Source organism: Panthera onca, chromosome A2, assembly GCF_046562875.1.
Source record: "Panthera onca isolate mPanOnc1 chromosome A2, mPanOnc1 haplotype 2, whole genome shotgun sequence".
Taxonomy (NCBI): domain Eukaryota; kingdom Metazoa; phylum Chordata; class Mammalia; order Carnivora; family Felidae; genus Panthera; species Panthera onca.
The window spans coordinates 130069639-130097017 of record NC_138340.1 but is presented as its reverse complement, the minus strand read 5'-3'; the positions used below and the strand labels follow the sequence as shown (position 1 = coordinate 130097017).

The 27379-nt window shown below is 38.4% G+C and overlaps 1 protein-coding gene and 1 pseudogene across 12 annotated transcripts in view; one reads left to right on the top strand and one right to left on the bottom strand.

The window, feature by feature from the left end:
• Nucleotides 1-27379, top strand: part of IMMP2L (inner mitochondrial membrane peptidase subunit 2) — an 886893-nt gene that overhangs the window by 150551 nt on the left and 708963 nt on the right. The window lies entirely within an intron of this gene.
• On the bottom strand, nucleotides 13930-15047 carry LOC132679388 (platelet-activating factor acetylhydrolase IB subunit alpha1 pseudogene; annotated as a pseudogene).

The window sequence follows — 27379 nt, the reverse complement described above, 5'->3', positions numbered from 1 at the left end:
CTGCATCCCAAAGCAACAGAATATACTTTCTTCTTGAGTGCACATGGAACATTCTCCAAGATAGATCACATACTGGGTCACAAAACAGCCCTTCATAAGTATAAAAGAATTGAGATCGTACCATGCACACTTTCAGATCACAATGCTATGAAACTTGAAATCAACCACAGGAAAAAGTCTGGAAGACCTGCAAAAGCAGGGAGGTTAAAGAACACCCTAATAAAGAATGAATGGGTCAACCAGCAATTACAGAAGAAATTAAAAAATATATGGAAACAAATGAAAATGAAAATACATCAATCCAAACACTTTGGGATGCAACAAAGGCAGTCCTGAGAAGAACATACATTGCAATCCAGGCCTATGTCAAGAAACAAGAATATCCCAAATACAAGATCTAACAGCACACCTAAAGGAAATAGAAGCAGAATAGCAACACACCCCAAACCCAGCAGAAGAAGAGAAATAATAAAGGTCAGAGCAGAAATAAACAATATAGAATCTAAAAAAACTATAGAGCAGATCAATGAAAGCAAGAGTTGGGTTTTTGAAAAAATAAACAAAATTGATAAACCTCTAGCCAGGCTTCTCAAAAAGAAAAGGGAGATGACCCAAATAGATAAAATCGTGAATGAAAACGGAATTATTACAACCAATCCCTCAGAAATACAAGCAATTATCAGGGAATACTATGAAGAATTATATGCCAACAAACTGGACAACCTGGAAGAAATGGACAAATTCCTAAACACCCACACACTTCCCAAACTCAAACAGGAAGAAATAGAAAACTTGAAATGATGTTTAAAAGCAAATGAGAACCTTCAAAAGTATCTGTAATATCTAACCTATTGCTCATGTATGAAGAACAGCCAAAAAAAAAAAAAGAAAGAAAGAAAGAAAGAAAGAAAGAAAGAAAGAAAGAAAGAAAATTAAAAAGAAAACAAAAAAGAGAAAGCATTGAATTTGAGGGAACATGGACAAAGGTCGTGACAGTTTGGTGGTAGGCATAAAAAACCTACAAAATGTTTACATGGCTTTACTTAACATTTTGCACTTCTAGGAATTTTTCCTGAGAAACAATTCAGAGACCAGAGCAAAGATAAGGGTTTGTTGATTATTGCATTATTATGACAGTAAATGTCCTAGATGTCCAACAGAGGTCATCTGCTAAATAAGTGATAATATATCCAAATGCTGGATGGCCCCTTTGTAACCATTCAAAAATTGTGTTTTTGAAGATTATGTAAGGATATTGAAAATGCTATTATATAATCAAATAAAAAAAAGTAACAAAATGGTGTGTGCTATAATTTCAATATTTAACAAGTAAAGTATGTATGTGTAGGCAAAAGACTGGAGGAACATAGACTGTGTGTTGTGAGTATGTGTCTCACGTGTCATTTTTCTAAGAATTAAAAATACTTCTCATGTTTTCTATTGCACCATACATTTTAGTGAGGAAAAATTAAAAATTGTGTACCATCAATCTATATTAAATTATAATCATACTGTATTTATACAAATAATTTGCCAACTCTATGTCTCTATTCTTAGGGCAATATGATATATCGAAATTCAGTAAATACACTTTAAGTTTGTTGTGTAACACTGTTCAGGTGAGGGTATAAATTGATTCAATATCTAATAGTTTTCACTTCAGAATGTTACAGAATGATGTTACTACAGTTAGCTGTATAATTTTAGTAGACTAGAGATGAAATTATACTATGCTTTCAGTTAAGTTATTTTAAATATGAAAAAGGTGAAAACCATGAACAGCAGAATAAAAACAACCAATTTCTTATATAAAAATACCAAAAAAACTTTACTGATGGTAGTATTTTCTGACTTTTAGAAATCTTGTAGCTGTATTATATTTTTCATTAAACTCTGGATATTTCTTATACTTCCACATTCATGGGTAAAATAATTGCAAAATGACAGTATGATACAGTATAAAGTAAAACAGTATAAGTAGTAATGTGTAGCTGAATAAAATTGAGCTACAATTTTTCTTTTTTTTAAAAAAAATTTTTTTTAACGTTTATTTATTTTTGAGACAGAGAGAGACAGAGCATGAATGGGGGAGGGGCAGAGAGAGAGGGAGACACAGAATCTGAAACAGGCTCCAGGCTTTGAGCCATCAGCCCAGAGCCCGACGCGGGGCTCGAACTCACGGACCGTGAGATCATGACCTGAGCTGAAGTCGGACGCTTAACCGACTGAGCCACCCAGGTGCCCCGAACTACAATTTTTCAAATCAGTTGCTGGCTTTCTAATTGAAAATACCTTGCAGGTTACTGTTCATGGAAATAGAAAAAAAAATGGCAGAGAGTAGAAGAGCAATGTGAAAGAAAAGTAGCTTACATCATTTAAACATAGGTCTTGGTACTGTAGTTGGGGAAAAATGATTGAGTCGAAATGTTTTGAAAGATGCCTCGCTATGGAATTGTCTTGTGGTCTATTTTCCAATGAGATTGCTAGTTTTTTGATTTGGTAGCTAAAGGATCTGATTTTTAAATTCCTTGGATATGAAAATATCTCAATCTGTTGGGCTTAAATATGGTGAGCTTGAAATTTGTTATTCGTTTAGAAACATGATAATGATAGCAAATAAAATTTATTGAGCACTTACTGTATGCTATATCCAACGCTCACTGCTTCACATGGATTATCTCCAGTGGTCAACTAGAGCCTGTTGGGAGAGGAAGGTGTATCTTTATTTTATGTGCCACTAAGGAAGAAAAGCTACTGTTATTTAAACTATAGTATCATTGACTGTGCCATATATCATAATTCCAGAAATGACAAAATAGTTAAAGAATTGTAATAAATGAAATGCATTGGTTGGTAGATGGGAGACTTGACTAGCAGACTGATCAGCAGCTGGCTCTTATATTGAATGTTGTGTTTTAGAAAGGTTATTATCACTGAAAGGAGAAAATTTTGCAAATGTGTGAACATGGCAATAAAAAACAGCGCGTGCTTCAATTCAGAATGAAGTTGGGTGTTTTCCCTGCGTTGCTTTACTATCTCTAGGCCTGACCTTTTTGGGAAAAGGATGCAGCACCCATTTATGTGGCCAGAGAATCAAAAAATAGGATTCTGAGGAGTCTGTCAACCTTCAGGGAGGGATAGCTTTTTCTGTAAGCAGAAGCTAAGCTTTAATTTCTGCCGGTTTTTGACATTAGATTGTAAAGTTGTACTCCTGGCAGTGATGCCAGGAGCCAGTACAGCTCATAGTATTTAAGCCCAACAGGTTGTGATATTTTCATGTCAAAAGAATTTAAACATCAGATCCTTTAGCTACCAAATAAAAAAAAAAACTAGGAATCTCATTGGAAAATAGACTATAAGACAATTCCATGGTGAGGAACGGTGATGGGAAGGATTTTAAAAGTAAAACAATATATAGTTATTGAGAAAAAAAATAAGTTGTTATTTCTAGAGACACTGAACTGTAGCCATTCTTATACATATGACTTTGGGAGCAAAATTAAATAACCGTTACTAATATGCCAAGTTTATAGACTGTAGATATTCCTTTAGCACAGTAGACAACAAAGTGTAAGTCTAGTTGAAAATACGTTATGATTTAAATCCTGCCTATTACCTGATACAAACTTGAGGAGGGAAGAGGGAAGGGAAGAAGAAATGGAAGGTTTTTTTCCCCAAAAGGCAATACAAGGGGACTAGCTGCAGAGGCTAGGTACTACAATATCCAATATAGTATTGCATATCTAATAATAGTTGCAGGGAGCTATTACTTGTAAGGTGGTCTGAGGAAAAAAGGAAAAAGAGTTAATGCCTTGTTCTATTGTATAGAGATATTTGGTCTTTGTACCCAGTTCCTAGACAGAGCTCCAAGAGCCCTTGGAATATTTATTTATTTATTTATTTATTTATTTATTTATTTATTTATTTAAGTTTATTTTGAGAGAGAGAGAGAGAGAGAAATCCCAAGCAGGCTCTGCACTGTTAGCACAGAGCTTGATATGGGGTTCGATCTTATGAAGTGTGAGATCATGACCTGAATCGAAGTGAAGAGTCAGATGCTTAATTGAGCCATCCAGGTGCCCCAGCCCTTGGTATTTTCTGAGTGATAAGGGTAATATGAACATCTTTTGTTCTAATGAGGCACCTCTTGCTAGGCCCCTAGATAGCTTCAGATGGGGACTGGTCACCAGAATAGCAAGCCTTGACCAAATGCTTGAAATTTCCAACCATCACACAATTTCTGGATAAAGGAGAGGGACTAGAGATTGAGGAGAGGGACTAGAGATTGAGTAAATCACCAACAGCCAATGATTTAATCAGCCATGCCTATGTAATGAAACTTCTGTAAAAATCCCTAAATGACAGTTTTAAAAGAGCTTGAGAGTTGGTGAACACACCCACATGCTAGGAGGGTGGTACACCCCAACTCTGAGGGGACAGACCCATGTGCTTGAGACCCTTCCAGACCTTGCCCCAGGTACTGCCTTCAGCTGACTGTTCTTTCATATTCTTTGTAATTAACTAGTAATAGTTATGAAGGGGTTTTTCAGAGTTTCAGAGTGTCATGACTGACATCTGAAGTTGCCAGTCTTGGGGGGTACTGAGCCCTTGAACCTGTGCATCTGATGCTAAATCTGGGGAGTTAGTATCAGAATTGAAATGAATTGTAGGAACCTCAGTTGTAGTCAGAATTCCTTGGTGTCAAGAAGTGATATGAGTAAAAGCAGCTCAACCATAATTTGGAGAAATATGGAGTTAAAGGCCATAAAATTGGAGGGGAGAAGTAAGGATATAATAAATAGGTTGATGGGATGTGAGTTCAGTGGAAGCAAAGGAAGTTAAATTGATAGAATAGAGTAAAAAGTAGTCAGCTTAGGTACCTTAGGATCTAAATCGCTAAATGCTGGACCATGGCAGAACATTATTTTTGTGGCTGCTCTTGTATGTTTTTAATGGGCAGGGAACATCAACCATTAAAATGTGGCTTGAATAGGAAAGAAAAAAAAAGATTTGAGTTGTCTAGGTAAACATTTTCCTGGTTAGCCAATATATTCCTTGGCAGGGTGCTTAAAGGATTGGAAATGTGTTCAATTAATTAATTGCCCATGTGACTCTGGGGCTAGGAGTGCCTTCTTGTCCGAGGCCCACCTTAGGTAGCAGATGACTAAAGAGAAAGTACGGCTTGAAGATGTGATCTGCTGGATGTGAAATCAAGTGGGTAATGAAGAATCCATATGTGCAGAGCCAGGAGAGAAGAGTGAAGCAAGCAGGGGAAGAATGCTTTCTAAGATTTCACTACCAGCCAGGAAGAATTAGCCTGTGATTGAAGCTGTACATATTGCAGTTCAAGGACAAGGGGGCCGTGCTCAGTGCCAGCCCTAAGAAGGCTGGAATCCTGCCTGGAGAGTGGAGACAAATCAAAGAGAGGTGTGTTTGTATTACCATATATTAAGGAATTCTATCTAGGCTTCCTTGAATTCATACATTTGTCTCACTTATTCTTTGTCTATTTGGCATTTTTTTGTTTTAAGGCTGAAGCTTTTTCTTTTAACAGCTTGGAGTTTTGCATAGTCATTACTGAATAAAGCAGAGACACAGTGCATTATCTACCATTTGCAGTTTGGGTTATTAAGAGCAAAAATTTAAGACACAAAGCAATCTGAGTGTAGAATACTTTTAGATATGAATAATTGTTTCCTTAATTGTCCAAAGTCTAGCTTTGTTCATACTCAATTTGTTCATATTTTTTTGTGATTCATCTTTATCAGATTTTGCAAAACATTATAGTTATTTTTCATAGCTACAATAATTTCTCCCTTTTTGCACTTATATTTCATCAGATTGTGAACAAATTAATTATGCCATTATAGCAAAAACAATTGGTAATAAGTGTGGGAAGAAAACAGTGACTCTCAGTGAACGTACAACTCGAGGTATGGGGGGAAGAGCACGTGTGTGGTAGACTGGCCGACAGAGTGTGCACCCTGGGACATCAGTGTGTGCGTTTCACAGGGGTGAACAGAGAGCTTTGGCCTACTGGGTATCAGATGAGATCTGCTCCTGTTTTTGTGATGCTCACAGACCCTCCAGCTCCTCTATTCTTAGGCTTTGTAGAGATCCTGAGGCCTTTTGAAAATCTTTCATTTATATATTAATCATAATCCATGTTTGTAATTATTACTAAAAATGAACATAATGCAATATATTAGTAGTTGGAGCTAGTATTCTAGTAGATAATAGACTTTCAAATAAAACTTGTAAGAATTCTTGAATTTATAAGTAAATTTTTTTATGATAGTTGAATGAATTTGGTGGTAAATGGTAGGGAGTAATATTACAAATTGATCATTGATATCTTTTAAACTTATCCTATAATTAGAGTTTTACTCTTCATATTTCTGTATGTATGAATTTGTCTGAGTTTGCTTTGTTTTAAAATGTGATACTAAAAATACACACACAGAAATTGAAATTTAGTCCCACTGCAGTCCCATAATCTCCTCCTATTTTGTTCTGTTGCTAAGCCAGAAATTCACATTTACTAGATTATTATCTATTGCCATGGAAATTGTTTTGTTATATTTCAATTTCACTACAGGAACAAGCAGCAGGAGCTAATGGACCATAAGAGGGAAATTTGTTGTTTAAATAATGATTATCTTTTATATTTGGCTAACATGAAAAGGGGAAAGTACAATTCTTTTGTCACACAGCATGAGAAGGTGAATGGATGAGAGTCAGAGGCAGAATTCACCTTAAGAAAATTCACAACTATATCGTGAGTTAGAAATAACATTACCCAGTCACAAGACAGAACTGTAAAAGCTGTCCATACCGAGCTATGTTTAATTGAAAAACAAAGGAAGTCCTTATTGTGGGCTGGGTTCTCCAGTAGTAAAGACAGAGATGGAGTTTGGGGTGCAAGATGTGTGTCAGGGGTCATGTGCTTTGGCTGGAAGCAGGAGCTGCAGGATTGGGCAGAAAAAGAAGCTCGAGCTGCCCTGCAGACCTGCTGATGCTCAGGCTACACCATGGTTGCTCTGGGGGAAGCATTGCCCTCAGGGTTGCCTCCTGTTGCCACCGACCTCCCCTGCCCCAACTTTGTTGCAGGATGTGAGATGCCTCAAGGTGGGACTGCCCTTTGCAGCTGCAGTAGATTGAATTCTCTGCACCTAGAGGCTGTCCACTGACCATACTCCCCCAGAAGGTAGGGAGCCAGGGCGTCCTTGAAGGCTGATCTGGGAGACACATCTGTCTACGTGGATCTCTTCCTTGCATGAATATCAGAGATTTCCTGCAATTTTATCCTTATGGTATTTATAATTCCCAGTATATATCACCTTTAATCAGGCAAGTGTTCACATTTTTTTAGACATATTGATGATAAAAGCCCTTTTAACGTCCTTATTTGGTTTAAGTGCTTTTTGAATTATGTAGGTTGTATTTTGCCTCTAGCCACAGCATATCCTTTTTGTTTTTAAATGCATAGCAGACTGAAGCCCTTCATAGAAAGTTAAGACTTTTCTTAATAGTATAAGAAGAGTTATAAACAGACATTTCTTTTTAAAATACATTTTATTTTATAATGATTTCAAATTTAGAAAAACATTTCAAGAAAAGGACAAAGAACTAATATGTTCTTCCCTCACATTCCCCTAGTATTGGCATTTTACTACAGTTGTCCCATCATATTCTCTTTATTGTCTCACTTGATTTCTCTCTCAGCCTTTACTCTGATACATTATTATTTTGAAGTGGTTTCTTTCTTTTTGGCTTGAGAGTAAAATTGCAGACATGATACCCTAGTATTTCTTTGGTACTTAAGAGAGCATTTCCTAAAAATAAGGATGTTGTTCCACATAACCCCAATATAATCAGAATAGGAAATAAATATTAATAGGATATTACTGTTTAATCCATAGATCTCATTCATAACTCACCATTTGTCCCAGTGATGTTCTTTATGAGTCCAGAATCCAGGATCATACTTTGTGTTGAGTTAACTGGCTTTCTGGTGTCATTCAGTCTGGAACTATTCCTTAGTCTTTCCTTATCTTTCACGATCTTGATATTTTGGAAGAGTTCAGCCAAATCATGCTTTTCTTTTTATCTGATGTTTCCTTATGAATGGATTCAGACGATGTATTTTGGGTAGGATTACCATAGAAGAATGATGTTGTGTTCTTAGTTCATCATGTTGAAAGTCAATCAAGCTTATCCTATACTTTTCTTGTTCCAGCCTTGGAATTATGAAGGAATTCGGGTTCCTTTTAATGGAGAAGGACATTTAGACATGGGGAAACCAAGATTTAGGTTCTTTTGTTTTTAATTTTGTTTTTAATTTTTTTTCAACTTTTTTTTTTATTTATTTTTGGGACAGAGAGAGACAGAGCACGAACGGGGGAGGGGCAGAGAGAGAGGGAGACACAGAATTGGAAACAGGCTCCAGGCTCCAAGCCATCAGCCCAGAGCCTGACGCGGGCTCGAACTCACGGACCGCGAGATCGTGACCTGGCTGAAGTCGGACGCTTAACCGACTGCGCCACCCAGGCGCCCCTTTAATTTTTTTTAATGTTTATTTCTGAGGCAGAGAGAGACAGAGCATGAGTGGGGGAGGGTCAGAGAGAGAGGGAGACACAGAATCAGAAGCAGGCTCCAGGCTCCGAGCTGGCAGCACAGAGCCCGACATGGGGCTCGAACTCACAAACCGTGAGATCATGACCTGAGCCGAAGTCGGTCGCTCAACTGACTGAGCCACCCAGAAACCCCAAGATTTAGGTTCTAAAGATGCTCACTGCTACTGGAGTATCATTCCTGCTAGGTCTAACCAGGGAATGAAATTAGAAAGTACAGGTTTTTTTTTTTTTTTTAATGTTTATTTATTTTAGAGAGGGGAAGGGGCAGAGAGAGAGGGAGACAGAGGATCCCAAGCAGGCTCTGCGCTGATAGCACAGATGTGGGGCTTGAACTTATAAACCATGAGACCATGACCTGAGCCAAAGTTGGATGCTTAACTGACTGAGCCACCCAGGTGCCCTGAAAATACAGCTTTTATAAACACACACTATATGCACATACATCTCTATCTATATGCATGTATGTTCCGGTAGATTGATCTTTCTAAGTACGTTCATATTGATACCTTCTTTTTTTTTTTTTTTTTTTTTTTTTTTTTTTTTAATTTTTTTTAACGTTTATTTATTTTTGAGACAGAGACAGACAGAGCATGAACGGGGGAGGGTCAGAGAGAGGGAGACACAGAATCTGAAACAGGCCCCAGGCTCTGAGCTGTCAGCACAGAGCCCGACGCGGGGCTCGAACTCACGGACTGCGAGATCATGACCTGAGCCAAAGTCGGACGCTTAACCGACCGAGCCACCCAGGTGCCCCTGATACCTTCTTTTTATACTTATAGTTTCTTTCTCCAGCATTGAAAAACCTGGCTCCCATTAACCTTAAATATATACTTGTTTGCTTGTTTCCCCTTGTATATAACCAGTCTCTCAGCTATGTGGGTCACTCACTTGGCCCTACTGTCTCCAACCAGCTGGTTGAATATTTGGTTTTGGCTTTGCTGGCCATGCCAACTACTTGCTCAGTCTCAACCAAGGGGAAGGGTCCCAGATGCTTCTCATGTTTCCTAGTCCTATTATTATTTTTCTGTGGATATAAAGTACTGGAGTGACTCTGAAAAAGATTCAGCCGAGTAGGTAGTATTTGCTATGGGTTATATCATAAAAGACATTCCTAAATTAAAAACGGGATTCTCTAGTAGTTTAGTGGTTTCTTTTTTTGTTTGTTTTTTCAAAATTATTACTATTCTAAGATGTGAATGACAGGATTTTATTGCTGAGTTTAAGATTCTGTTATGGACAATAATAATAGCACTGAGACATGTGCTAGCCATTTCTGATATTAAATATAGTTTCTGAATAAGAAACCGTTTATATTGTTAAGGCTGATCTTTCTTTAGATTCTCTTGGATCTATTTCTTGGCAGTTCAATAAGTGATGGCTATTAGCGAAAACAATTTTTGTTGAGCCTTGTTTATTGGTTGCAATAATGAGAACAGTTATTGAGTTCGATAATTTTGTGCTTTTATTTTCAAGTAACAAAGTGTTCTTATTTTGTGATGATACCAAGGAAAGGCAGTTTAAAAGCTGGCTTTAAAGGATCTGTAGCTTTGAGAGGTTATAATTTAGAATGGAGGCATGGTGGTCAGAGGAAATGAGCCAAAGTTAAAAGCCTTTTCTGTGCCATTGAATCTGTAACCATCCTCAAAGTACTCTGCACTTTATGTCACAAAAAAGCCTCAAATCCCGTGGGTAAATGTTATCTGCAGGAACCTCATCATTTCTGAAAACAGTTCTTTTATTCTTAGAGTGTTTGAACAAGAAATACAAATAATAGTATTTTCTTCTCTTTTTTGCAGGACAACATATGGATATAGGAGTTCCTCTATTTTTGAATAAGTGCTTTGTGGTATAAAAAAGCAAAATCAAATTGAAAATTAATGAATGGTGAGGCAAACTTAAGGTGTTGGTTAAATCTCTTTCTTTTGCCTCCTTTGTCAAGCAGCATTATCAATTGTTCTCATCTTGTGGCGTTGTTTTATGCTTGGTTTTCTTTTGGAAGGTAAAGTATAATTACTTGTCAGCCAAAAGTTTATGGCATAGACACTTTTGCAAATAGCTTTAAAAGTAGATCTTGATTATATATAACCTGTAAGGAGCACACAGAATATGGGCAAAGCAGTTGATGAGCAGTGGATGTGGCTGTACATGGAGAGAAGTGAGTGAAGTCTACTTCATTTTTGTGCTTTAAATCTGTCCACACTTTCTCTCGAGTCTTTCTTGGTTTCTGCTGTCCTTGTCTAATGTAACTTGAGTTGCTTCTTACCCTGTTCCTCATCCCCTTTTCTCTGCCTCTCTGTCACACACAAATACACATATACATACACAAACTCACCCACATACAAATGCACATACATTCACATTTGAATTAAAATGGTTGGCATGCTTAGGAATATTTGCAACTGGAGGCTACACAGGCCAATGTCTCTAATTGTGTGTTTGTGTATATGTATGTGCACACCCACACGTGCATACCATTTCCAAATAGTTGACCACCGAAAGTACTTGGCTTACGGTAGGTATACAGTTCACATTTGTTAAGTGAATGACTCTATGAGTCCAAAATGACAAGTTAATGACTGGAGCAAATGGAGTCTCATGGAGACATTGTTTCTGCTATGAAGATTTGTTTGTTGTAGAGACGGCTACTCCAGATGATCTAGTATTTGTATGGAACAGTTGTTAGGTCGAGTCTGATGCTTTGCCCCACCTCTCTGAACCAAAATTTACTTCTGACTGACAGAGGGTAATTAATTGAACTGCACAGATACTTCACTGGGAAGGGTAAATCATGCCTTAGATGAAGACAGTCACCTGGGTATGGGACCAGATATGTGTACTTTTCCCTCCTCTTGATAAGCTCTTCTTATTGCAGCTCATTTTGTGTCTTGTGACAGCCAAGTGACTCAGAGTAGAGTGAAATGACTTTTGTATGACAGAAACCATAACAAACCACTCAGGACATTTGCCTTTAAAACCAACAATAAAAAGATCAAACATTCTCTGGTTACCACTTTAACATTGTACAGTTTAGAGTGGTACTGCTAGTCCTGTCAGTGAAAATTACCATTTGGCATCTTCTTGGAGTGTCTAAATGTGTAGTCGGGGACCCACTTGGGCACAGGATAGTGCTATGAGCCCTGCTCATGATTTTCTGAACTACTTCCTGATGTGCCTGAAATGCTGAGAGCAGGGCATTGCTTCCCCTACGACTTTTCTAAATGACAAGACCTTCCTCCTTTTTTCCCCCCACGTATAGTCAAATTTATTCCATCATATAGCAGCAATGCAATTTCCCCCTGTTAAAAGGCATCCCTCACCATGCCCGTAGAGCAATCCCCTTCTCTCTCTCTCTCAGAGAGAAAGCCCAAACTTGCCCGTGAGCAGTGTCCACATCTAATTCATTGAAACCATTTTCCTCCATTCAGTACTAAGACCTCCCAACCATTAAGCTCGACATTTTAAGGACCAAAAAATTCTAAAAGTGGGCTATTAGGTATCATAGAGAGCCCAACAAAAATGCATACATGTGTACACCAAAAGACGTACATGAGAATGTCCATGGCAGTGCTCTTCGTAATAGCCCCAAATGGAAGCACCTCTGATGTCTGTCAACAGTGGAGTGGATAAACTCAGGTATAGTCATGAAATGTGGCCTATTTGTTCATTGGATAGCAATGAAAACAAATGGAAAACTGTCCAGGTAACAACACAGATGTTAAAGGAGGCAAAAAGAATACATCATGTATTAAATTTATCTAAAGGTTAACCACTGGCAATTTGTGGCTTTAGTATCCTTACCTTTGAGAAGGAAGGAGAGTAATGACTAGCTAGGATAAAGGCTGTAATAAGGGCATATTAGTGTTGTACTTGATATGGGTGGTGGTTACATAGTTATCTTCACTTTGCGACGAGTCATGCCAAATATATTTGTGCACCTTTCTGTATGTGAGTTATACTTCCATTAAAACACTTATTTTTAAAAAGATTGATATCATTGCCCTCTTGTTTGTAATGAATACTTTTTCTGGATGCTTTTAAGATGTTTTCCTTTGCCTTAGTTTTATGTTTGACTGTAACATGTACAGGTGTGATTTTCATGTTAATTTGCCTAGTGTGGTTCACTGAACTTTGTGGACCTGTAATTTTATGCTTTTCACCAAATTTAGAAAACATGATTCCAATATTTTTATTAATTACACATAAAGAAAATAGAGGGACCACTCTCACTTCCACCTTGTATACGTTCTGGGAGAGATGGCACCATAAAATGATTACTAGTTTTAAGCATATACTTAATTTTATAGGGCAGCACCCCAAATTTGAAGCTTACTGAAAATTTTATGGGACCAGTTGGTGCCATAAACCGAACCAGTTTTCCAGTTTGTTCTAAGTTCTTGTCCAGCCTGGCAACTCCTAAGCCACTAACGATTAATCAGTGTATACCCTTACCTCATTCCATGTCTCCTAATGTTCTTCCCAGTGGAAGGTTTTCTCTTTACCATTGTGTTTCGGGGACACTAATGAGTGGTGGCGTTGCATAGTGGCCACTCACACCTAGCTTTTACCAACTCAGTGTAGGTCCTTTTGTGAATGAATGAGACCCATCATTTTTTCTCTTCCATTAACTGGTCAGAGGGAACTTGTTATGCCAATTTATACGACTGAGGGAGAAATGCTCAAGGAATAGGGCCAGATACTATAGTAGTCTGAGTCATCTGCTCATTCAGCTTAGTTGTGGCCATGTTCCCAGTCTTGTAGGGAGTGGACTGCTATTGGGCCTGTCTAGTTCTATGGTTTGGCGAGTCGGATAACACCAGTTTTTTATGGGTAGTTTGATTATTCATATAGTCACTTGATATCCCATGGGCAGGTGTTCAGTCTCTACCAGGTACCAGTAGTAAATCAGGAGAGCAATCTTAATAAGGCCCCCAAAACCACATGTGATTAGCACTAACACATTGCACTATCATACTGACCATGTAGCTGTACAGCGGTTGAAAGGCACTTTTACATGCTTTATCCCATGGGACACAGTGTCCTTTCTGCTGGCCTCCCGTGTCTACAGATGTGAAAGACCCAATGTGAAGGCAGGCCCTCTTCAAATCAAGATTTCTTGGAGGACCTGGCCATTCCTGTGGCTCGGCAGCCTGTGTCCCAACTACTGCTGCTGCTGCTACTACTATGACTACTTCTTGTTGTTGTTGTTGTTCTTCTTCTTCTCCCTCCTCCTCCTCCTCTCCCTCCTCCTCCTTCTCCTTCTCCTCTTCCTCTCCTCCTCCTTCTGCTCCTCCTCTCCCTTCTCCTCTCCTTCCTCCTCTCCCTCCTTCTCTCCCTCCTCCTCTCGCTCCTCCTCTCCCTCCTCCTCCTTCTCTTTCTCCTCTTCCTCTCCCTTCTCCTTCTCCTTCTCCTCTCCCTCCTCCTCTCCCTCCTCCTCCTTCTCCTTCTCCTTCTCCTCTTCCTCTCCTTCTTCCTTCTCCCTCTCCTCCTCCTCCTCCTCCTCCTTCTCCTCCTCCCTCTCTTCCTTCTCTTCCTTCTCCTCCTGCTCCTCCTCTTTCTTCTTCTTTTTTTGAGGAATGAGAATTTAATGTTGGGGAAGGAGGATGCTTAGGTTATAGTCTCTGGCAGGGAGACACCCTGGTTCTGCCCTTGGGCCAGCAAATGCAGAAGCAGGGAGTGCAGGGCTCAACAGACAGGGGTATAGCCCAGGCGGCTCAGATTTCCATTTTTGTACATTTCATGGTGACTTATGGTACTGTCTGAGTGCAGAAAACTAGGGTCGGCATCAAGAAAGTGGGCCTGTGGGTGGTCAGCCAGTGCCGTCTGGACCAGCTCATTCACCCACTGGTTTTTCTCATGAAGTATATTAGGGTGCTGGCTCCTGGGAAGCAGGCCCGGCATCATGACTTGGGCCTGGGCTGCCCTTGGTTCACCAGTCATCAGTCACTTGCTCTGCTATGGGCCTTGGTTGTTGGAACCCACCCAGGCCACCACAATCTTGGGCTGGATTCGTTCCAGCTCCACATTCTCCAGTCACTGAAGCACATGTTGTATGCTGCCACTGCCAATGCCAAAGTTAAGTGTGTGAAGGGGAGAAAAGAGCTTCTGCCAGATCTTGCACTGGTGCATTAGCTGGACCAGGGAGTCCCCAATGAAGACGACTTCAGGTTCCTTATCTTTGCTGTCAACTATAGACCAATGGTGCAGGGACATCCAGAGTCCGACGTTTTGCACCAGCATGGATTGCTGGCTGGGCTCTCCTCTCCATTCATATTGGTGCTGCAGCTCCTGCGGGCCCCAATGTCTTCTTTCAAGGCAAATTGTGGTATTTGAAATAACATAAGCAGTAGCAATCCAAGATTTGGGTTACAGTTCAGATTAGAACACCAACCACTTGGTTCTCTTCCTCTCCATTAGTGTCTGCTCAAATGTCATTTTGCCATTAAGTCCTTCTTTGGCCCTCTTATTTAAAACCCCTATTTCCTACACACCTTGCTTTATTTTCTCAGTAGCACCATTTGACATACTATATATTTTATTTATTTTATTATCTGTCTTTCCCATAAGAAAAAGCTCCATGAAAGCAGGACTGCTTCAATCCCAGCGCATTGCATATAGAAGGTATTTATTTAATATTTGTTGTTGAATGAGGCCTTAACAGAACTCCTCCAAATTATCTGAGACTTCATTTCCTCAAGTGTAAAATGGAGGGGTTTAGAAGTACTTTGTGTGCTGTCATGTACTTTATAAGGTGCTTTGCCATTATTAATAATTAAGTTAGAAATTAATTTTTGCCATTATTAATCAAGTTAGAAAATTCATATTTATTAAATATAATCTGTATGCTTCCTAACATACTTTAACCAGTTAAAAAATATGTGTATAAAATACACTTTCTGAAAATCTGGGGTACAACCCCAACTGCTGGCTGTCTTTGGGGCCTCAGTCCCACTGACTGCTTCATGACTCATTTTCACTGCCTGTGGATCTTCCTTCTAGCCTTGTGACTTAAAATTTCCCATAGCTCCAGGCCAAACAGAACAGTGATTGGCCGAGGAGTCAAAAGATTGCTCCTTGAGTTCTTCCAGTCTGGGCAGTAAGATTACTTCAGATTGGTTATGCATGATACAAAATCCTTCTAGGTCTCTTTTTCTTCTACGTTTCTTTATTTGCTTTCTTCCTTCTTCCGAAAAAGTTCTGCTGGTGGAGGACTGCTGGGCCCAGTTGCTGCCCCACGAAGTGCTGTAAGATTTCAGGGGACGAAGAGATGAATTGTGGCTTAGAGCAGGGACCAGCCTGGACAAAGTGCTCTGGTCGAGGATGCACAGGTGAATGTTTCAACCTTCATCTGATTTACTAGGGAAGATACAATTGAGTAAGTAAGGATTTAATAGATACATAAGCAGGGCCTATGAGAGCATAGATGAGACAGTGATACTTTAACTGAATGGTTCAGAGATGGCTTCCTAGATCAAGAAGGTGACATATGAAATAGATATTCATGGACTTGAACATATTGCAAGAAGGAGAGAGGATTTCAGGAGAGTCAGACTAAGGAAAAGAAAAATGAAAAATAATGAGGCAGAAAAACTTTGTGTAAATTTTCGTTTGTCTGTTACTAAGGGCTTTTGAGTAAGGGAGTTTTAAGTTAAGATTTTGATGTTTTAATTACCTACTTTTACTCTTTCTGCTTTCTGCAGTTCTGGACTGAAGAATGGATTTATAAAAAAGCATAGAAGCCATCAGGGAAATAAAGTGCTGCTTCCTAGCTGAAAGAATATTTGGTAACCTTTAATCTCTGGCTTTTCCAGGGAAGGTTGTTGGACAGTGAGGCTTGGGTTTGGAGGCTTACCTGTGTTTCTTGCTCCAATGAGGTACAACCCCCTTACCTCTTCAATTGTAAGTGGAGAGACTCAGGCAGAGATGGGGTGAGGAGCTCCAGGTCTGATTTTTTTTTTAATCACACAAAATGATTATGACTGTGCTGCTAGGAGTATAGACCCTGCCTAGGCATTCATGCTTACTAGTCCAAAACCAGAAATATTAAGAGTAGAGGTAGAGGGAATTCTGGGTTCTCATCTTTAAGTCACAGTCATTCTACCAGATGGCTTAAACTGTGGCTCAGTGTGATAGCTGGGACTCTTCCCTTGGGAAGGAGCTTTTGAGGGTCTATGTGGAGAGGAGGAAAGCTCTGTCCCACACCTTCCACTCCAGATGTACGCAGGTGGAAATCCTAGAGGGACCTGAGGGTTTCCTGCATTTGATACACATTAGCCTCCATTTTTTCCCTTCTTTCCTCTTTAAGACTAATGATAATCACTTCTTACAGGGTTTTTGTTTTGTTTTGTTTTTAGAGCAAAGTAAATCATGGGCCATGGAGTAGATGGAAGTTGACTTGCTCTTAGTGTGAAGTCTGTGCCTTTGGCTTTAGTGCATTTACTGTACATAGGTATGAATCAGATCCATGGAACCACCTTGGACCCACATTTGTGGTTACCATTAACCAAAGGAGCCCAGTGATTACTTTATAACCTGAGTAGTATTTTAATACTGAGTTTCTTTTTTTAAAATGTTTTGTTTATTTTTGAGAGAGAGACAGGACAGAGTACAAGTGGGGGAGGGGCAGAGAGAGAGAGGGAGACCCAGAATCTGAAGCAGGTTCCAGGCTCTGAGCTGCCAGCACGGAACCCGACGTGGGGCTTGAACCCATGAACCACGAAATCATGACCTGAGCTGAAGTTGGACGTCTAACCGACGGAGTCACCCAGGTGCCCCTTAATACTGAAAGAGTTTTTACCTGCATCTGAATTGATTGCCATCTCTTTAGCCACCTTCACTTCCATCTTTGGGGAAGAGATGTTTTCTCCTAGTCAAAGTTGCCTGTGCACCTGTGTCCTAGGTCTTCTCCTTCCCGAGCTCCTTAGGCTTTTGTTCCATTAATTCATTGCTTCCCTTTTAAACTACCCCTCTGTCCTGATTGCTTTTCCAAGCTTTTGAACATGTTCAAGTCTCCCTCGAGTCAAAACAAGAAGATGAAAGCACCCAGACCCCTCCCTTGATTCTGTGCTCACTACTTTATCATTCCTTTGCTCACAAGTAGGGTTCTAGAAACAGATGTCTTTACCTGGCCTCTCTACTTCCTTGCCTCCCCTGTGTTCTACACCACTCTGCTGGGATCACCTTCATGAAGTTCATCCATCTTTGACTTGTAAATGTTAAATGTTTTTCCAGTGCCTCTTTGAAACTACTCTTCTTACTTGATTCGAATGAATGTTCTCTTTTGGTTTCTGGGACTCTACCCTTCATGGATTTTTCTCCTTCATATTTGCTTCTCTCTGTTAGAGGACTTGCTCGCTTTCCTTTCTCTCCTTTTTAGTGTCCTTAGTGTTCTTACTTGGACTCATGGCCCTTATCATTTCTACAGCCTCCCCGTGAATGCTCGGAACCCCTCCTAGGGATCGTCTGCCAATTATATATAATAACTCCAAACTTTCTAGCTTCAGCTTGGACCTTTTTCCTGACATCCATTGCTTCTCAGATATTCTATTAAATATCCTAGACCATAGAAGAAGATAAATAAAGGAATGTCCAAGAATGAGATGATAGATACATGTGATGATAACAGAACTGTTCCTCTTCTTTTATGTGCTATTTCAGTTTGTGATAACAACCTTGACTCCATTCCCAGCTCAGAATGTTGATAAGCATTTCAGACTTCCGTTTGGCTCACTATAGCACAACCAGCACGGTACATGTACCTACCATATCCTAGGCATGCAATGTGATGTTTAGATGAATGAATGGATACATGGCTTCTTCTACCTCATCCCTTATATCCAGCCAACCACCAAGTTTTGTTTCTCTACTTTGTTTTCTTCTCTTGAACTTTTCTCTCCTATTCCTCTCCATTCTTACTGTTCTGGACCAGACTGTCATCTTCTCTCGTCTTGGCTATTTCAGTAGCCTAACTTTGGCCTCATCACTGCAAGTGTAATTTCCTTCTCTAGTTCATCATCTGCAACATTACTATTCGATTGAACTTTGTTATGAATTTGACATATTCTATTAGCCACATTTTAAAAAGCTAAAAGAGGTGAAAATTGATTTTAATAATACATTTTATTTGATCCAGTATATCCAAAATGTTATTTCAACATGTAGCCCTAATCACATTTCAATGTACTCAACCTATATATACCCTGTTCTCTTTTTCTGGAAGCCTTCTATCTTTCTACTGTACAAACTTTTTCATATGGCATCAACCCGAATGCTGTTTCCTTTATGAATCCTGCCTTGAGTTATCAGGCAAATTTCATATACTTGTGGCTTTCAAGGTTTTTTGCCCATACCAAGTAAGAAGCATATTTTACACTGTGGCCAAGATATGTGTATATGTGTGTGTCTTCCTATATTTTTGTCTACAGCTATACTTAAATCTCTGTATCTATACCTAAATTTATATCTATGAAAAGCTGGACCAGAAGTTCAAAACAGTGTTTTATTTCATGAGGTACATTATAGTGTTTAATCCATTATGTTAAAAAAAAACTGATTGTAACTGATTATATTGATTCTAAGGCTCACAAAATAAGTCAAAATACCTATTTTGAAAAACACAGGTCTATACTGGCAGCAATCTTACACGTGAGTCTACAGCATTTACCAGATTTTATTATTTTGTGTGTGTGTGTGTGTGTGTGTGCACGCGTGCGCATATATCTCCTACCCAGACTCTATATATCTTTCTGTTTTTTAAAAATCCTTACATTGTTTCTTTTTTTGTGACATGTCCAATGCCTGGTGCAATGTGTGTGCTCAATACATATTTACTGACTAACTCAAGTCCAGAAGAGCTGTTCACATGGGTTCAAAGGCATCACTTTAACCATCAGTGTTAATTAGCTACAACAGTTGTGCAGTGTTGTCTCAGCCCTCGCTGACTGAAATACAAGCTCCTGGGTGATAACAAGGTTTTCCTATTCCCAGTTCTACTTATATCTGAATAAGGATATCAGATAAGGAGCTGAATCTTCTCTTCTTCTGGCAACATGGAAAATGGATAGCAGTGAGAACAGCTTGATGGTTTTCACTTAGAATCCACTCAAATACTTGAGAGAAACAGGTCTGTTAGTTTCTATGAAGGGAGCCGAAGTTAAGTTTGTACTCTGAGGTTAGCAAATTGTGCCTGGTATTTAAAAAATTTTCTGATGACATGATACAATCTCAGAGTATATCAGAGATAAGCCAGATGGCTCATTTCTAGACTAGCTTTACTGCTAATTAAAGGGCTAATTTTTCTCTCACAAACTCAAGAGTGTGAATATATTTTTTGTCAAAATACTCAATAGCTGGACAAGCTAAATTGGTTCGGGAAAACCTAATTGGGTATTTTCCATCTTGCAAAACTCTGGTGCTTATATTTAAGAGAGCCTGGGGAATAGCTGTTAGTGAAGGTATTGATTACAAGTCTGCTGCTTTTTAATAGCTGTGTATTAACTCAAGAAGTTGGATTTCAAGAGACTAAAATTTTAAAGAAAAATAAAAATCTAAACAGAACTAGTCCTTTCGCTTCTCCTTAGGTGAATAGTTTTGCTTTTATTACATTCTGAGTGCCGAGTGCCATTTCCAGTCTACGTGGGGAGGCCCACATGACAGGACTGCTCTTACTTTGACCAAAGATCATTATCTGGCTGGAGCATGTTCTAGGAGTCAATAAATATATAATATGCTATTTCAGATTCTTTGAAGATATTAAGTATAGTCTCATTTTGAATGTTTGGAGGTGTTTCTTAATAAATATTTAAAATCTCTATTGGCAGGGCCTTAATATGACAACTAATAAATATACTATCGAATAAGTGTTAACAAGAAGATGTTTTACTCTGAAGTGCCTTCAAATTATTTAGGTGAAATAATAAAGTATCACTTTTTCCTAACAATTAAATTTGTAATGATGTAATTCTTTCCTGTTAATTTATGTTGAGTATTATACTTTGGTTTTTGATGGAGCTATTTTTTCCCTCTTCTAGTAATTTACTTAATATTTTTGTTCAGATAATTCCTAATACTAAATTACCTGTAGAGTTGCCAAATGCAGCATATGTATATATAGTATTTTTCACCTAAACTTTCTGTATGTGTATGAATCTTTTTATGAATATTGGGAAATATTTAATGAAGGTCTTGGCTTAGAAAGTTGCTAATTCATCCAAAAAATCCAAACTTGAACTGACCTGCTACTTTTTTTTACATTCTCTTAAAACGAGTTCCTGTTTATTTGATGAACAAATAGTTTGCATTTACATACTAAACAGTTTTGTTATTTAGGTTTTGATAATATGTGTCATTTCAATATCTCTGGAATTTTCTGTTTTTGTTTTTTTTTTTTCAACGTTTTTTATTTATTTTTGGGACAGAGAGAGACAGAGCATGAACGGGGGAGGGTCAGAGAGAGAGGGAGACACAGCAATCGGAAACAGACTCCAGGCTCCGAGCCATCAGCCCAGAGCCTGACGCGGGGCTCGAACTCACGGACCGCGAGATCGTGACCTGGCTGAAGTCGGAAGCTTAACCGACTGCGCCACCCAGGCACCCCTGGAATCTTCTGTTTTTGAAGCTGAAAGCCTTCAGATACATAGTTATTGTTAATTATTATTCTTTGAGAAAATGACTTGGCATTTCCACTTGCCTTTCAGCAGGGTTACTTTCCACTCTATTCACGTGATAAGGGAACTTTCTTTTTTGGCTCAGTGAAATATCAACAGTGCTTTTCTGAGGTGTAGCGATCTACTGTGAGATTGTTTTAGATGCAGTGTTACAAAATTTTATTTTGCCTTGGAAGCATCATGGCCTATCTTTTAACTGTAAAATGACTTGTATTTAAATGCCTAACAACTGCAATCCTGGAAAATGGAATAATAATCTGTATACTCTCAATAGATAAGTCCTTTGACTAGAGTATACATTTTCATTTACCTATCAGTTTAAGTGGGAAGCTGACGTGGTACATGGTCTTTCTTATCTCCAACATGACTTTTTCTACTGTAAGGTTTATGAGAAGCTTTCAGTGATATTTTATTTTTTAATTCTGGTCTTCTCTTACTGTGTATAGATGCCACATATCTTGTTCTTCAGTTAATAAACAGCTCATATTCTACTGTCTCATTAGCCTTGCAGTAAATGGGATTCAAAATGGTCTCATTAGCCTTTTGATAAATATCATTTTAATTAAATATGCATAAATATGGAAAGATCTACTATGTAACAATTCAGTAGTAATTACAGTGTATTTTATATTATTTTGCATTATTATGGAATTGTGTACCTATTTCTGTTGCAGAATAATTACACCATTAGGAGTCTATACTAATCTGTTTTTTGTGTTTATAAAGATCACAAGTTTATCATGTAGGTGGCTTGAATTAATTTGATTTCACCTTTATCAGAGTGCTAATGAAATTGAAAGTGTTAAGTTCTCCAGTGCCAAGAAGTAAAGACCTCAGGTTTATATAACTGTGTTGATTCTGAAAATTGATTTGTTGCTTTGTAAATATAGGTGTTTTAATGCAAATGAATATTATAAAAATGCTTTTGCTTCAGTTCTTCAGCTACTCATTAAAATCTTTTTATATTCCAGAAGTATTGGTTAAGAAAGGAGCTTTAAAGACTTTTTTTTTATTTATTTAAAAAATGTTTTTAATGTTTATGTATTTTTGAGAGAGAGAGACAGAGTGCGAGCAGGGGATGGGCAGAGAGAGAGGGAGACACAGAATCTGAAGTGGGCTCCAGGCTCTGAGCTGTCAGCATAGAGCCTGACGTGGCACTCGAACCATGAACCATGAGATCATGACCTGAGGTAAAGTCAGACGCTTAACCAACTGAGCCAGCCACACCCCTAAAAAAATTTTTTTTGAATGTTTACATATTTTTGAGAGAGAGAGAGAGAGACAGAGTGTGAGTGGGGGAGGGGAAGAGAGAAAGGGAAGCACAGAATCCAAAGCAGACTCTGGGTTGATAGTAAATCTTATCTCAATTATTTTCTCAAAAAAATGATCCTTGAAGGCAGGTATTGTTATTATAATCACCCAAGAGCACTATGATAGTAAATGGCAAATCTAAGATTAAAATTAGGTCTTTCTATCTTTAAAGCTCCTTTCTGGGGCGCCTGGGTGGCTCAGTTGATTGAGCATTTGACTTCAGCTCAGGTCATGATCTTGCAGGTCTTGAGTTTGAGCCCTGCATCATGCTCTCTGCTGACAGCTGGGAGCCTGGAGCCTGCTTGGATACTGTGTCTCCCTTTCTTTTTGTCCCTCCTCCACTCACACTCTGTCTTTCTCTTTCTTTCTCTCAAAAATAAACATTAAAAAAAAATTAAAAAAAATTAAAAAAAAAGAAAATTGAGTTGAATGAGTAGGCCTCAGGAAGCATAGAAATAGAAACAGCTCAGAGTTAAGTGGCAGTAATTTGTGAGTAGTTTCCATGGCAGAAGTGGGGTTTGAAGACTTCCCTGATAGCCCTATTAGAATGACATAAAATGGGGAGGGAGGGTAGGTTTTGGATGGCAGTTCACCATCCAAAGGGTACAGGGTATGAAGAGCATCAGAGATTTCTACTACAGAAGGATGTTTTCCATCTATAGTATAATAGTGTAGAATTCAATGGCATAGTATTAGTCACAAAGTTGTACATTGACCAGTCCAATCAATTTTATAATATTTTCGTAAACCCAAAAAGGAACTCCATATCCCTTAGCCATCACCTCCAAGCCATCTCTCCACTCTCAGCCCCTAACAGCCACGAATCTGCTGTCCGTCTCCATAGATTTCTGCATTCTGAACATTACATACAAATAGAATTATACAACATGTGGTTCTTTGTTATTGACTTCCTTCACTTAGCACAGTATTTTCAAGGTTCATGATGTTGTAGCATATGTCAGTACTTTATTCCTTTTTATGGCTGAATAATATTCTTCCATTATAGGAATATACCACATTTTATTTATCAACTCATCAGTGAATGGACATTTGGATTGTTACCTCCTTTTGCCTATTATGAATAATGCCTGTATGAACCTTCCACTACAAATTTTTGTTTGACTACCTGTTTTCAGTTCTCTGGGGTATATAGTTAGGAGTGGAATTGCTGGATCACATAGTAACTCTATGTTTAAACATTTGAAGAACTGCCAAACTGTTTTTCTAAAGTGGCTGCACCATTCTATAATCTCGCCAACAGTGTAGGGAGGTTTCTTTTTTTTCACATCTTTGTTAATGTGTTAAATGTCTTTTTGATTATAGCCATCCTAGTAGTGGGTGTAAAGTGGTATCTCATTGTGATTTTGATTTGCATTTATTTGATGGCTATTGATGTTGAATATTTTCATATGTACTGACTTGGCTATACACACACACACACACACACACACACACACACACACATGCATATGTATACACACACATGGCATATGTATACACACATATGTATATACACATATGGCTATACACACACATATATGTAGTTAGGATTTTTTTTCACTTATAATTTTTTGAACTAAAAACCATGTCAATTTTTTTTCATTTTTTCCTTTCCATTACTTTTTATTCTTTATAATTTTGGGTGAGTGTGTAACACAAAGTTAGTTACTCATAATTTCTCTGTGAGCTGAGTATTATGCCATTAAAAAAGAAAAAAAGGAGCTTAGAGAAGATAAGTAATTTGCTTAAGATCGCAGAGCTAGTAAGTGGTATAGGATTTGAACCCAGGCCATATTAAACCCAGGGCTTGGTCTCGTAGACATGACACTGTAATAACGTATTAGGTCATATATGTTCTTAGGTTTATTGTATTGTTGCTGCTAGTTTGCTTTACCTGCCTTCACGATCTTAGATAAATAAAGACGCTTAAATTTCAAAGGGATCTCATAGTTGATCAAGTGTCACTTCTACCTGATGTGGGTGATTGGTCCACAGGTTTGTTAAGGCCTGGTTGTTTAGCCAGGATCGCATGTTGTTTTACACCTACATCAGAATCAACTCAGTTGTTTGTTGGGATTGCATATTGGCAGGCTTCACCTCCGACTTCATAAATAAGCCAGTTGTGTACTGGGCCTAGGAAACAAAATTTTAAGAGTGTGGAGTGAGAACCACTTCTTTGGTGGCAGGAGTGCCACCATCTCACAAGACCGTTATTTTGTTTGATGCTTTTTCATGTTTGCTGGTAGCTTTTATCATTCCATCTGCCTCTCCTCTACAGCAACACTCAATAAGCCTATTCTCTTTGATACTTGGCAAACGTGCCTCTTGTGTGCTGATAGAGAGGACTTTTAGTCTGTAGTTTCCATCCTGGGAGTTCTGCTGAGTTAATCATTCAGTTAAGAATCTCTTGCTCAGCACCTCCCGAGTAGGTGGGAGACAGGACTGCTATGCATGACCTTTGCTGTGAAAGAGGCAAAACCCTGGTAGGAATTTTAAGCATTAACCCAAAATATTCAAGTCTATTTGATCATGGTATCATTCATAAATGTACCCAAAGTGCAAGTTTCATATTTTCTTTTTCCTGAAGACAGAAGTGTAGTCCTAGTGCTAACAGTTTTACCTGATTTCATGTAAGAAGTTTTCTGGACAGTGGGATAGTTACAGCTCATATCAGATGCAGCGTCCAGTGTCTTTGCACCGGTGATAACCCCTACACTTTGTTTTCTCACTTGGGTTACCAAGCTAGGAGACAATACTATTAACGGGTCAGACTCATGTGTTCAGGCTCTATTAGCTTTTGATTTACGACCCAAGCCATTTTACTTATGTCTTTACTAGTCTGACTCTCAGGATTTGACTGTCCTTTGGTTTTAAGTTGATGAGAACTATATGGATTGCTTTCTTGCCTTAATACTGTGAAAAATGCAGGGAGCCTTATGATGCCTTGTACATCAGATGAGTTGTGATTGTTAGATAAAAGGACAGTAATAATGTGGAGATAGCATGGACTTGGAAAAGTGAATTTTGTAGAATTGCTAAGCCTTGTCATTTTTTTCCAGTGTTGGATTTTTTTTCCCTCCCCAGAACTAACTTATCACCACATTCTATAGCTTTTTCTCAGGCATTCTCCTATAAAGCCATTCTTTCCTTCCTGTTTTTTTTTTTTTTTTTTTTTTTTTTTTTAACTGACATAAGCCTAGTCTAGGACCTTAGCAGCTGCAGAGTGATCAATAGTAGGAAAGGTTAAAAAGGTCAGATGTGAATTTATTACACAAGTATTCTCTTGATTTATGCAAATGCATTGTCAACAGGTTACCAATTTGCATTATTCAATATTTATAGGCACTTATGACACTGTCAAACTCTAGCATGTGAGCAATTTTTAAGGACTGGTTTGTGCTTGGGTAGTTCAAAGCAGCTCCCATTAAATAATTTGAAGTGACTAAAAATGAGGGTTTGGTTTTTTTCAGGAACTAAATGGGGTCTTCACTGAAGACTAAAGTGGAAAGGGTCAGAGCGAACCTAGAATCAGAAAGAGTACTTAGCAATTTTTCCTCCATGATTAACAAAGCAGGAACAGGAAAGCATTTTGAAGCTTTGATTTGGTTCAAAACTGTTTTCTAAAACATAAGCCATTCTTGTCCTTAATTTAAAAATAGGTTCATTTAAATCACTGATGTATTTCCCTGTGTTCTTCGTTCATTCTTAGGAGTCAGTTGATTTATGAACCACTGTACTCAGCGGAGGAGAAATTAATTTGTAAAATATGTAGAATCAAATCTTGCTTTTTTTTTTTTTTGGTGTAAGAATTCATTCTATCCTCATCCCATCCTTGAAGGCATTTTCCTTTAGTTCATAATCTTCACTAACCTATTTGTCTCTTGGAGGGACTTAAAAGCATTAGCAAAAGTAATAACTGAAGTTGTCAAGAAAAATAATGAATTAGAATCTACCCCTGAGTAGTTTTGCAAGTGGCAGAACATGGAGCATCAAGGAACCAGGAAAGGGGATCCTGACTGTATTGCCTCTTTTCTATTTAGCCCTACTTTGCAGCATTGAAAGATAGTTTTCTCTCCTTTACCCAGTGTTTCCCTCAATTTTATGTTTTTACTTCCTGATATTTGCCAAGTACATTTACAAACATCTTCTCATCCAGTTTTCAAAACAGTGCCGCCTGGCTGGTGGTATCAGCCTTTATTCCAGCATGCCACACTCCTTGACCTCTATTATAGTAACTTTTCTGACCATCTCTAATATTTTTTCCTTTTCATGGAAAATGTGTTTTCTTCCCCCTTTCCCTGGCATATAGTTGCAGAGAAGTTTAAGAAATACTTATTTAACAATCACGGTGCAAAAGGCATGCGATCACTTTTTTCCTATATGTGGTGGGTCCCCCCACCATCATTTATGTCACTTTTAAGTGTTTTGGGGTAAATCATTTCCTTCTCTGTAATGAGAAAACTAGACAATTTTATTAGGCCCCTTCCCCCAACAAATAACAAGACAGAAGAAATCAACACTTGATTTTCATTTTTATCCTGACTAGTCATTTACTTTATGTGTATAGATTTATGGGTATTTGTGACAGGAAAATGAAACTGATTACAAATTCTGACTGCTCAGGTTTTTCTATGTTTTGTTTTACTAGTGTAAAACAATAGTGTCTCTTAATATCCATGCCCATACATAGAGTTCATGACCTCTTAGGTAGACTGGGAAGGAAGAGGATGGCTATTAGAGCTTAAATTTCCTTAGATATTTCTCATACAC